The 13,475-nt window shown below is 42.2% G+C and overlaps 1 non-coding gene across 1 annotated transcript; it reads left to right on the plus strand.

The window, feature by feature from the left end:
- The first annotated feature begins 2,528 nt into the window (after positions 1-2,528).
- On the plus strand, positions 2,529-2,603 carry Trnad-guc (transfer RNA aspartic acid (anticodon GUC)). Its single transcript has one exon. It is a non-coding gene; the product is annotated as a tRNA-Asp (tRNA).
- Positions 2,604-13,475: the final 10,872 nt, after the last annotated feature.

Here is a 13,475-nt window from a genome sequence, read left to right on the forward strand (position 1 = left end):
CGGCTGCCACAGTGGTTCACGCGACGGCTAGTCAGCAGGAGACCCCGGGTTCGAGTCCCAGTGTGGCATACACTTTCCTGCATCGCCGCTGATTCCGCGTAAGGTCCCAGGGCAGCTTATCTTAATAGTTCCTTCCGTTTCCTTTCTCCTCACTTCACCTTCAGTCTACATAAAAAGGCGAAATAGCGTGCGGCTGTTTGGCTTAGCGAAGAAGAGCCGGAAGACACAGACGACCTCCTTATACAGGTTGCACGAGAAATATTAGGCACTGACATAGGTAAGGTAGACTGGTAGGAGTTATTGGATGGTGCGTAGATTATAAGGTGCTTCGAAATCTCGTCCAATAACTGTTAAGTTTGTCTCACACCGAAAAAGGACGCAGATCTTCAGCCACAAGAAAAAAAAATTTAGCAAGGACAGGGCTTACAATAAGACAAGATCTTACAAAGGACCATCTAAGACTTTAAAACAGCGCCACACCCCATTTCGGCCTTCAGAATGTATGAACTCAGGACGGCAGCGTAATTAACACCGCCCCTGAAAAGAATACATTTACAAACATGTCAGAACGGAACAGCATTAAGAGAAACTATGCGAGCCAAAGCGAAAACTTAACACCTCTCACCTTAATTTAATACTAATCTTTTGCAACATCTCTCCTTGTATCTTGAAATTGTATCAACTCTGCAACTATCTGTTCCTGTGCCTTTACCTAATGTTCTTGTAACTGTAACTCCGTAATTATCTTCCTGCTAGTGTCTTCGACTGTTACCATCAACTGTAGTATTACTTAATCTGACACTATTTGCCTGAAATTCTTTACATTGTATGCTATGGCACAACTGCAGTTACTGTTATTTTCCTGGTTACCTTACTCGCTCACCTACTCAGTTTAAACTGCCGACAGAAATATCGCAATCACTATTATTGTAGTAATTTCTAACTTGTTAACATTCTTCGTTAATTTTATACCGAACTGCTTTTCATCCCCTGTCACAGAGGACACGTCGTATCTGTAGTCGTCGTTATTCTCAACGGTACCCCTTCACGACGAATACTCTCTGCTCCCCGCTACACCGTATTGTGACTGGGTTTTCTCTGTTGGCGCTGGTCAACTGTCAGGATGAGCATTACTGGAAAGGGCATTTGATTCTAAAGCATTATGTCAGTGTGAAAAACACTAAATAAATTACTTTTCCTCTCTTAACAACATTTGTGCAGGGTGGGTTCTCCCTTGGCTCAGGTATGTAGAATCAAAAAGCATTTTTACATAAGATAACTTTTATCGAAAGTTTTGTACAATGGTTTCCTTACTGGATTGTTTTGGCTGTGAGAGCGGCAGCTGTGTCGTTTGCAAAGCCTTCTGCTTGCGTGAGCGGCGGAGTCCGATTACGCACGGTGGTGTGTATCTCGTGTCGCCGTTTCGCCCAGTTGACTGGAAACGCGCATCGCGAGGTGGCCCGTTTAATTATTGAGGACGAATTTGTGAATCGGACGGTGATACCTCGGATGTGGCGTCCCAGTGTTTCTCTTCTCTAAGCGGCCGCGTGTGTCGTGTGTCGGCCAGCGGAGCGGCGCTGCGGCAGAAGGCCAGTGTCCCGGACTCGAACGACGGACTTCCGCTTGCCAGACTTCGGCTGTCAGATCTTCGTCCCAGGTCACACGTGACTGCTGATGTGAGGCCGTCTCCTTCCCGTCCTCACCAGTCACTCGGGTACATAAAAACCAGGCCTCAAATACCTTCTAACTTCTGTCTTCTGGCGCCGAGGCTGCTGCTCGCTATTCCATTACAGCGGCGGACTCGGTGCTTCTGTGTACGATGTAGTCTCTTCCTGCATGACGGTCTTCAGCACCGACTGTACCGGGACTGAACTGAAAGCTACTACTGTCGGACCCACTGCGTCTCGCGTATTCATTCACTTCAGTTCACTGGAGGTGAACGACTTCACGGTCATTGCCTCTTCTGTCACGTCGAAAAGCTTCGCGAAGAATCTTCTTAACGTCGGTCATTGGCCCTCGGAATGTAGGCGAGGGCCTTTCATCACATGTGACAACTGAGAAACACGTGAGCCGGACGGGCAATGCCCTGACGGCTGAATCGACAGCTTCTGCTTATGTGGCGAGGGCGATGGCTTCTCCTGAACGTGCTGACTTCACGGTCATTGCCTCTGCTGCTCTGCCCGCTGTTAACCAGTGTGTAACTCTTCTAAGCTAAACTAAGTTTTTCATTTTTTTTCTAATTTTCACTTCACATTGATTTCACTAATTTATTTACCTATCTGAAGTACCACTCAACAGTATTTGCGCTGACCTCCGCGCACTGTTCTAGGGAAGCGTAACGCCGTCACTACACGGACGGTGTTGCGAACGCCAATGTTGAGCGTGCCAAGTTCAAAGTGCTGCTGAACGCCCTGGAACGATGTGACTCGTGCATACAGCACGTGCGTCTCAATGTGGTACACGCGATCGCAGCGCTCGCCAGCGGCAGCCGTCGGCTGCATCTGGGTCACACATCACCCGGTTGTCCGCCCCCGGTAGCTGAGTGGTCAAAGTGACAGACTGTCAATCCTAAGGGCCCGGGTTCGATTCCCGGCTGGGTCGGAGATTTTCTCCGCTCAGGGACTGGGTGTCGTGTTGTCCTAATCGTCATCATTTCGTCCCCATCGATGCGCAAGTCGCCGAAGTGGCGTCAAGTCGAAAGACTTGCACCAGGCGTGGGGTCGGGAGGCCCTCGTCACACGTTTCTCTCTATCACCCACTTTACAAAATGGATGGGTGTAAAATTCTTAAGCTAGTGCTATTAAAACGCGCCTTTGCTCTCTTGTCCATGTGAGAGTCACGTAGTTCTGCCTGTAGTATCCGTGGACATGTTATAAGGCAGAAAGAGAAGTGTCAAGTCCAGTCAGAAAGGACATCAGCTTCTAAAAGTTCCGTGACAAAAAGGGCGATTCAAAGTCTTACTTTATAACTGTTCCTATTCAGCAGCAGAATCTTCACAACATGTGAAATAAGAAAACTTATAACAAGAAAGTGTGAAATATCTTACTGCAAGTAGTGCAATCTGTCTTGTAGATAAAACCATTCGAACGAACTCCTTCCTCAGATGGAGCTTACTTATACTTATGTAACATCGAATATTAGAGAATATACTTTTATTGCACTGAAAAGAAAGTATCAGATCCTAATAGAAAAAGCGAAGACTAGTAATAAAAATATTTGGATCTGCTGAGGTGCAAACAAGAATCACATTACCAGCTACCTCAGCACGCGCTTTAAATCGATGGCGACCCCGTGTACATATACGGCCCGGCAGCGTTAATTTTTAGACAAATGTTTTAATACCGTAAAGAATACAAAAGACTATAGCTTCTTCCGAAACACAACGCTATAGAGTAAATAATATTAACATATGAACGTAAGTCAGGATTCTTCTACGAACATGGGAACCGAATGCCTGTTCATGTGAATGTATGTTCCTCTACTGCTACCCCATAAAGCGCAATGAATCTGTAGAATTTAAGAATTATTCTCACCTTGTATTTCTACTAAAGGATAGAAGTTTTCTTTAAGGACTGCGTTGAAACTTAACAAGTCTTGCAACACGATGAATGTTTAAAAAGTAACAAGAAATTTACAATTTCGTGTGTTGTACTAGCCCGATTTGCACTACATTTTTTGTCACTGCCTTCGTAAACGTGTCTGAAAAGTATGTGTACAATGTTATACACATTGGCTATTTGCTCTATTGTCTGCTGTCAGAAAGGATACATGTGTTTTGGTAGCATCAACGATTATTTGTTTTGTGTAAAAATAGATTAGAAAATCTTTAATAAAGTTTGTTTTAAGAACAAAGTGTACGGAATTTTAGAAAAGTTAAATATTCCTTTTGGTGAGACTGTTATGAGTAAAACTGGTATAAACATGGAAAATGGATTTTTTGTTTCACGGCAATAAGTAGTTTCCGTAATGTCGGCACTATTTTTTGGTTTATGTTAAAGTCCTCCATCGTTTGCGGAAGGATCGATTTTATGAAATTGTCTACGACGACGGGTTTCCTCCCAAAGTTACTAGTTTTCCTTCGTGGCGATCCCTGTAAACCACGCGGTTTATTTTCGCGTTCCGTCCTTAAGCGTCGTATTGTGGCCAGGCTGACGTTTCCATAAATTGGAGCCCTTCGCTTGGAACGGTTAACAGAAGCCAACAGTTCTCTTCGTGTCACCTTCTTAACACACGCTGTAACATAACGTTACAGACGATCGAACGCTCGTTACATCTACATCTACATCCATGCTCCGCAAGCCACCTGACGGTGTGTGGCGGAGGGTACCTTGAGTACCTCAACCATTTCTCCCTTCTATTCCAGTCTCGTATTGTTCGTGGAAAGAAGGACTGTCGGTATGCCTCTGTGTGGGCTCTAATCTCTCTGATTTTATCCTCACGGTCTCTTCGCGAGATATACGTAGGAGGGAGCAATATACTGCTTGACTCGTCGGTGAAGGTATGTTCTCGAAACTTCAACAAAAGCCCGTACCGAGCTACTGACCGTCTCTCCTGCAGAGTCTTCCACTGGTGTTTATCTATCATCTCCGTAACGCTTTCGCGATTACTAAACCATCCTGTAACGAAGCGCGTTGCTCTCCGTTGGATCTTCTCTCTTCTATCAACCCTATCTGATACGGATCCCACACTGCTGAGCAGTATTCAAGCAGTGGGCGAACAAGCGTACTGTAACCTACTTCCTTTGTTTTCGGATTGCATTTCCTTAGGATTCTTCCAATGAATCTCAGTCTAGCATCTGCTTTACCGACGATTAACTTTATATGATCATTCCATTTTAAATCACTCCTAATGCGTACTCCCAGATAATTTATGGAATTAACTGCTTCCAGTTGCTGACCTGCTATTTTGTAGCTAAATGATAAGGGATCTATCTTTCTATGCAGCACATTACACTTGTCTACATTGAGATTCAATTGCGATTCCCTGCACAATGCTTCAATTCGCTGCAGATCCTCCGGCATTTCAGTACAATTTTCCATTGTTACAACCTCTCGATATACCACAGCATCATCCGGAAAAAGCCTCAGTGAACTTCCGATGTCATCCACAAGGTCATTTATGTATATTGTGAATAGCAACGGTCCTACGACACTCCCCTGCGGCACAACTGAAATCACTCTTACTTCTGAAGACTTCTCTCCATTGAGAATGACATGCTGCGTTATGTTATCTAGGAACTCTTCAATCCAATCACACAATTGGTCTGATAGTCCATATGCTCTTACTTTGTTCATTAAACGAGTGTGGGGAACTGTATCGAACACCTTGCGGAAGTCAAGAAACACGGCATCTACCTGGGAACCCGTGTCTATGGCCCTCTGAGTGTCGTGGACGAATAGCGCGAGCTGGGTTTCACACGATCGTCTTTTTCGAAACCCATGCTGATTCCTACAGAGTAGATTTCTAGTCTCCAGAAAAGTCATTATACTCGAACATAATACGTGTTCCAAAATTCTACAACTGATCGACGTTAAAGATGTAGGTCTATAGTTCTGTTCGACGTCCCTTCTTGAAAACGTGGATGACCTGTGCCCTTTTCCAATCGTTTGGAACGCTACGCTCTTCTAGAGACCTACGGTACACCGCTGCAAGAAAGGGGGCAAGTTCCTTCGCGTACTCTGTGTAAAATCGAACTGGTATCCCATCAGGTCCAGCGACCTTTCCTCTTTTGAGCGATTTTAATTGTTTCTCTATCCCTCTGCCGTCTATTTCGACATTTAACATTTTGTCATCTGTGCGACAGTCTAGAGAAGGAACTACAATTCAGTCTTCCTCTGTGAAACAGCTTTGGAAAAAGACATTTAGTATTTCGGCCTTTAGTCTGTCATCCTCTGTTTCAGCACCATTTTGGTCACAGAGTGTCTGGACATTTTGTTTTGATCCACCTACCGCTTTGATATAAGACCAAAATTAGGATTTTCTGCCAAGTCAGTACATAGAACTTTAATTTCGAATTCATTGAACGCCTCTCGCATAGCCCTCCTCACGCTACATTTCGCTTCGCGTAATTTTTGTTTGTCTGCAGGGCTTTGGCTATGTTTATGTTTGCTGTGAAGTTCCCTTTGCTTCCGCAGCAGTTTTCTAACTCGGTTGTTGTACCACGGTGGCTCTTTTCCATCTCTTACGATCTTGCTTGGCACATACTCATCTAACGCATATTGTACGATAGTTTTGAACTTTGTGCACTGATCCTCAACACTATCTGTACTTGAGAGAAAACTTTTGTGTTGAGCCGTCAGGTACTCTGTAATCTGCTTTTTGTCACTTTTGCTAAACAGAAAAATCTTCCTACCTTTTTTAATATTTCTATTTACGGCTGAAATCATCGATGCAGTAACCGCTTTATTATAGCTGATTCCCTGTTCTGCGTTAACTGTTTCAAATAGTTCGGGTCCGTTTGTCCCCAGAAGGTCTAATATGTTATCGCCACGAGTCGGTTCTCTGTTTAACTGTTCTCAGATAAAGCACTTAAAAAAAATTTACTGGATTCTTTGTTCCTGGCACCCGTTATAAACGTTTGAGTGTCCCAGTCTATGTCCGGCAAATTGAAATCTCCCCCCAGAACTATAACATGGTGGGGAAATCTACTCCGCAAATAGCTCCTCTTCGCTTTCTGCAATTTTTTTGCAATGCAAGGCGGTTATCCAGTACTTCCGGATACCGAAGTATATCAGTGAGCAGGGCCTACACAAAGTTAACTGACTGACACTGACAACTAAGATCTCACGAACAGAAACGACGTATCGTACATCACTGCACGCCGATCTACGCCGCTAGACAGGTAACGGGCAACTGATTTTGGATGCCGCTTTAGGCCAGTGGCGGGGTTCTTCCGGAAAAGGCCACTTCCCCCACCAAAAGCGCTGTTCGCTCTCGTTTACAGGCAGACTATACCTTGAAACCGACATCAACCGAAAGCCAGTATGGCGTATGGCGAGTCTGTACTGAAGAAAGATGGCGTGCGTGTGATGTACGCGGCGTTCTTCCATCTCGTTGGTCAACGTTCAAACACACTTTCATAATATCTGTATTGCTATATATTGCTCCATACGTTTGGAAAGACTCCCCAGCGTGCGTTTTCCATGCTATGACAGTAGAAATTCGGCATTCTGAATGCTCTACGTTCGAATGAACAGTCCGCATGCAGACGGCATAACCGACACGTGCCCTTAGCGCCAGGATTTCACCCGGAACAAGTCCGGCCCAAAGGGCCTCCCCTAAACAGCCGCCAGTTCCGCAAACTGGAAACTGTATCAAAGTTGTTACCGTATCGTCACAGTCCAACACATGTTAGACTGTGTTGAAATTCAGTAATGATAAGAAATTCAATATTAATATAATATGAAAGTGCTTGAAGGCCTCTCGGGCATGCAGCTGGGTTGACTGGTCATTGTAGAACGAATTTTCCTCGGCGCAACGTGCCATCATCATCATCAGGTTACTCCTGTTGACTGACGTCCTAGGCCCGCGGGTGGTGTGGTATATATACCTGTCGCCTCTCCCCTCCGCTGACTCCGCATGTGGACTGAGGGGTGTGCAGGCTGCGGTGGTCTTTCAAATTTCAAAGGTTTTTGGTTCAGCTTTCATCAAAAGTGCAACAATGGAAACCGCTATTAAAGGTTTCGAAGCTACTGGAATATGGCCCACGGACTCGTTCGTATTCACCGATGCAGATTTCCTCCTGGCAGACAAAACTGACATCGGACTTGATAGGCCATCAGATAAAGAGGTTATTACATCTGGAGCTGAACGATTGGAATTGCCTTCACCTAGCACACCAGCTAAAAAAGACGACGCCAACAGGTTGGATGATCGAACTGGCAGGTTTCAGCGAATTGTAACAATGAACTGCCGCCTAAGAATGACAAAGTTATTGGGGCTAACTGTTCTAGTCCTGGATGCTCTTGGATGACAACTGACAACACGGTCTTCTCACTTCATATTTCACCTGAAATTCTGATGCCCTTGTCAAAAGTTAATGAAAGCATGAAAAGGGCGAAACGGAAGAGGGGAAGACCATTGTTTTAACTGATTTGCTGTACAAAAAAGAGCCATTATTAAGAAAAAGAGGAAAAGAACTTAGCCAAAGACCCCCTAGTGAGATAAGCCTCTATATACTTACATTTGCTTAGCCATTTTGCACTTCCTGTCGATCTCATTTTTGAGACTTTTGTGTTCCTTTTTGCCTGCTTCATTTACTACATTTTTATATTTTCTCCTTTCATCAATTAAATTCAATATCTCTTCTGTTACCCAAGGATTTCTAATAGCCCTCGTCTTTTTACCTACTTGATCCTCTGCTGCCTTCACTACTTCATCCCTCAAAGCTACCCATTCTTCTTCTACTGTATTTCTTTCCCCCATTCTTGTCAATTGTTCCCCTACGCTCTCCCTAAAACTCTGTACAACCTCAGGTTTAGTCAATCTATCCAGGTCCCATCTCCTTAAATTCCCACCTTTTTGCAGTTTCTTCAGTTTTAATCTACAGTTCATAACCAATAGACTGTGGTCAGAGTCTACATTTGCCCCTGGAAATGTCTTAAAATTTAAAACCTGGTTCCTAAATCTCTGTCTTACCATTATATAATCTATCTGATACCTTCTAGTATCTCCAGGATTCTTCCATGTATACAACCTTCTTTCATGATTCTTGAACCAAGTGTTAGCTATGATTAAGTTAGGCTCTGTGCAAAATTTTACCAGGCGTCTTCCTCTTTCATTTCTTAACCTCAATCCATATTCACCTACTACGTTTCCTTCTCTTCCTTTTCCAACTATCGAGTTCCAGTCACCCATGACTATTAAATTTTCGTCTCTCTTCACTACCTGAATAATTTCTTTTATCTCATCATACATTTCTTCAATTTCTTCATCATCTGCAGAGCTATTTGGCATATGAACTAGTACTACTGTAGTAGGCGTGGGCTTCGTGTCTATCTTGGCCACAATAATGAGTTCACTGTGCTCTTTGTAGTAGCTTACCCGCACTCCTATTTTTTATTCATTATTAAACTTACTCCTGCATTACCCCTATTGGATTTTGTATTTATAACCCTGTATTCACCTGACCAAAAGTCTTGTTCCTCCTGCCACTGAACTTCACGAATTCCCACTATATCTAACTTTAACCTATACATTTCCCTTTTTAAATTTTCTAAAGTACCTGCCCGATTAAGGGAACTGACATTCCACACTCCGATCCGTAGAAAGCCAGTTTCCTTTCTCCTGATAACGATGTCCTCTTGAGTAGTCCCTGCCCAGAGATCCGAATGGGGGACTATTTCACCTCCAGAATATTTTATGCAAGGGGACGCCATCATTTAACCATACAGTAAAGCTGCATGCCCTCGGGAAAAATTACGGCTGTAGTTTCCCCTTGCTTTCAGCCGTTCGCAGTAACAGCACAGCTAGGCCGTTTTGGTTCGTCTTACAAGGCCAGATCAGTCAATGATCCAGACTGTTGCACCTGCAACTACTGAAAAGGCTGCTGCCCCTCTTCAGGAACCACACATTTGTCTGGCCTCTCAACAGATACCCCTCCGTTGTGGTGGCACCTGCGGTACGGCTATTTGTATCACTGAGACACGCAAGCCTCCCCACCAATGAAAAGGTCTATGGTTCATGGAGGGGGAGGGGAGGAGAATAAAGGGAAGGGCCTGAAGATAAATGGAAAAAAGGAGGGGAGAGCATCCAATACTAACTATAGTGATTATGAGGAAAGTTCTGACTGTGAATGTTTATATTGTGGTGAGTCTTATTCGAAATAAGTTGAAGGTTGGGTCGCTTGTTCCGTGTGCAAAAAATGGACACACGATTCTTGTGCTGGAATAGACAGCGAAGATGATGAGTCTCTCCTCGTGTGTGAATTTTGTAAACAGCCTTAAGAAAAGGAGACAATACATGAAAACTGTAGTTTGACATAAATATTCACTTTAAACTAAATAAATACTGGGCAAGCCAATATTGTCTGCATTTCCAATGATTTTATACATTTTTATAATCACTTGTACTTATCACCCAAATCTGCTCCGTGCATGGGGCAGAATGGAGCAAATGATATACCTTTCTGTTTTTCAGTGAAAAACATTTTCTTTTTTTAATTTATGGCAATGTTCTTGTATTTTTGTGATTAATACTTCATAATGTGTTCATATAAAAATTGGTAACTCTCTTACTTAACACTTTTGTACTTTTAATCAATGTTTTCAACTTTGTACCCATTCTACCCTGGGTTCTCCTACTGGAGTACAAAAAATATAATATCCTATTGTAGCCACACACTATCAAACAGAAAATCAGTGTAACACGCTTATTTTCAAAGAACATATTAGTCATTGAAACATGCAAGAGGTCAAATTTTCCACAAAATTTATGTTCTTTGTTATTCTTGGTACATCAGTTAGTTCAACAAATAAATTAACCATTTAACCTCCTGTTAAATTTAAATGTATTGTGAGTGCACATTTTGAAGAGGCAAGTTATTGAAATGGCTTGTTCTTGAACAATGAAGACCTCCTACACCAAAGTAACTACATTTACATCTTTACTGTAGATTTATCTTATTTCTTGTATTCAACCATGAACTAAGTTGCTTATTTCAAGAGATACTGTACATTGTGGCAGTTTTTACCACTTGTAGCTGGTTGTCTTAATAGTATTTTAAAATGAGAGCTTTTAAATGTGAAGTTTGAGGAAATAATTACAGTTACCGCAAGACTCTGAAGAGGCATATTTCCACAGTCCACCTGCAGGGACTGAGCGGAATGATGCCTCCTGTTACAAATAACTAATGTTCGTGTACCTACCAGTGCTACATATGTGACAAGGATTGTACTTGTAAAGGTAGTTTAAAATTCCATGAACAAAATATTCATGGCAAACCACAAGTTTTAAGTGTCCGATGTCTGCATTTGAAACAGATTCTAAAACTTGCAGGATGGATCTTTCCAGTATGCACATGCATTATGTGTGAAACCAGAAGTCCTACAACTGACAGGAAAAGAATGGATGAAGATAGCTAAAGACATTGCTGCAGGAATCCCGTGTCCTATTGTCCTCCAAAAAATTTAGGAAACAGTGCAGAATTCAAATTTGGAGAGAGTGCATCTTACATTGATGCAGAATTTGCATAACATTGCAGCTGCAAATAACCTTTCTTCAAAGTCAGTCAGACATCCAAATGATGCGATCAACCTAAACTGCTATGATTTTGAAGTTACAACATTACTTGTACTGGATGATATCAGGCTAGGATTTCCATGTTCTTTCCTCATATCTAATATGAATGACTCTGATGTTTCGAGTATATTTATCAATTGTGTTAATTTTCAGATTGGACAGATTTCCCCAAAAGTATTCATGACAGTTCTGGTAGAATTATGTAGTATCGCTTGGAATAAATCAATGGGAGCTCCTGAAATGAGACTTTTCTGTACCTGGCATGTCGATAGAGCCTGGAGGACCATTATTAAGAGCAAAATTCAAAATTTGGACAAGAAAAATGAGGTGTACAAACTTGTAAAGTCGTTAATGCAGGTAAGAGATGTTGCTGTGTTTCAGGAATCATTGATAAAAGCACTGCAGAAACTAAACAGCAATTCAGAGACATCAGAATTTGGTCACTATTTCCAGATGTATTATGAAAAAGATGTGAAGTGTTGGGCATATTGTCATAGGATACGAGCCGGACTTAACACAAACATGCACCTGGAGAGTATGCATAAGAGACTGAAATACATGGAGGAAGTGGTGGTAATATGAAACCCCAGTTTGTTTTTCAATAAAATATTGTACATTAATACCATAATTGTACTACCTTAATTGATATGGTTATACTCTACTGACAGTTAACTAACACATTACGTTGATTAAATTCCTTAAAATGTTAGAATATATTCATTATTATTTTGTTTCCCAAGATAAATTTGACTGTGAACAAGATGTGCAGTTATTACGGCCCCCATGGTGTTTGTAATATGGACCCCAGTACATTTTAAGGATTTCTGGCTGCAAGAAAAATGAATAATTGCTTTTTAATTAAAATACATATTTATTATGAAATATAAAACCATAAAAGTACAAAGTACCACAGTACTAGCGGCAGAAGTCACAAACGTAGTCTTCTTTTTCCGCCTCCACACATTCATTGTGAGCCCATAAAGAGCACATTAGGCATTGCACCCAGAATTTGCCACGAACATCATTTGAAAACTTCCCATTACAGAATAAGCAAAGAGCATCATCTTTATCTGGCTGGAGTTCACCAACCAGAGTGTCACATGGAGAATAACCAGAACCAGTTGAGAGCCACATGATGCCATCATTAACACAATCTGAGTCATTACTGTCAATTTCTTCTTGATTAATCAAAGTTTTCTTTAATTGTCAACTATTTTTACTAATGCCTCTTCCACGACCAGATGCACCACGCCCTCTATTACGAGTTTGGGTTAGGGTTCCAGAACAAAATGGCTGTGATACATCATAAGTCTAGTTCCTTTTGGTAGCTGTTAATTTCCCTCATCTGTGTCCACGACCACTAAGATAAGCTGCAGCTTTTTTCTCTTCTATGTAAGGTTCTAATTTATTTTTACATCAAGAGCCTGTCACAAGCCTAGCAACACATGGTTTTTGCCCACAAGACAATGTTTTCATCTTCTGAGGTACGGGGTGGATATGCCTTGGAGACATACTAAATGCAATTTTAATAGGCTCATGGACATCAGTTTCAATAGCATCATGGTCCTCTTCAGTTTGAACTCTCTTTTCGGGTTCTTGTTGTTTCGGTTGGTCGGCGGGCACAGGAATCGGGACTCCTTCCCCAGTGATGAATTCATCATCTTGAAATATATTTCTTTCTAAATAAATTCCTGTTACCATAAACCCATTTACTGCATTAATGCCAGTTGTACTCTGGAGGTAGGCCTTGCCAAAGTGACACGCTATATCATAGGGTCCAACAGGTTTGCTTTCTGGAGCATCCACTGCCAAATATTCTCGCTGTAGTGAGTCTTAAGTGCACCCGTAAAAGTATGATCCAGGGGTTGCAGCTTGTGTGTTGTGTGCGAAGGCAGTGACAAAATGGTGATGAAGTTTTTCTTGCGACATCAATCACATCAATATTCCTTACATGGAAGAAGTGACCATCAAGGATGAGTAGAATAGGCGAACTCCCGGTTAGGTTTTGTTTCTCCAACAAAATGTTTCAACCACTCTGTGAATAGGTTTGCTTAAACCTAGCAAGATGGGTGGGCTCTTCCAATTGACCCAGGAGGAGCACCTTTCATAAGAATGTCTGCCATATCCATTCTTTGGAATATGAACATCAAGGCAACATAAGAACCTCCTGTACTCAGCAAACAGATGACCATTACTAGAGACCCACACTCTGCAGCAGTCAGAGAACAAATTTGGCA

This window comes from Schistocerca serialis, chromosome 12, assembly GCF_023864345.2.
Source record: "Schistocerca serialis cubense isolate TAMUIC-IGC-003099 chromosome 12, iqSchSeri2.2, whole genome shotgun sequence".
Classification (NCBI taxonomy): Eukaryota; Metazoa; Arthropoda; class Insecta; order Orthoptera; family Acrididae; genus Schistocerca; species Schistocerca serialis.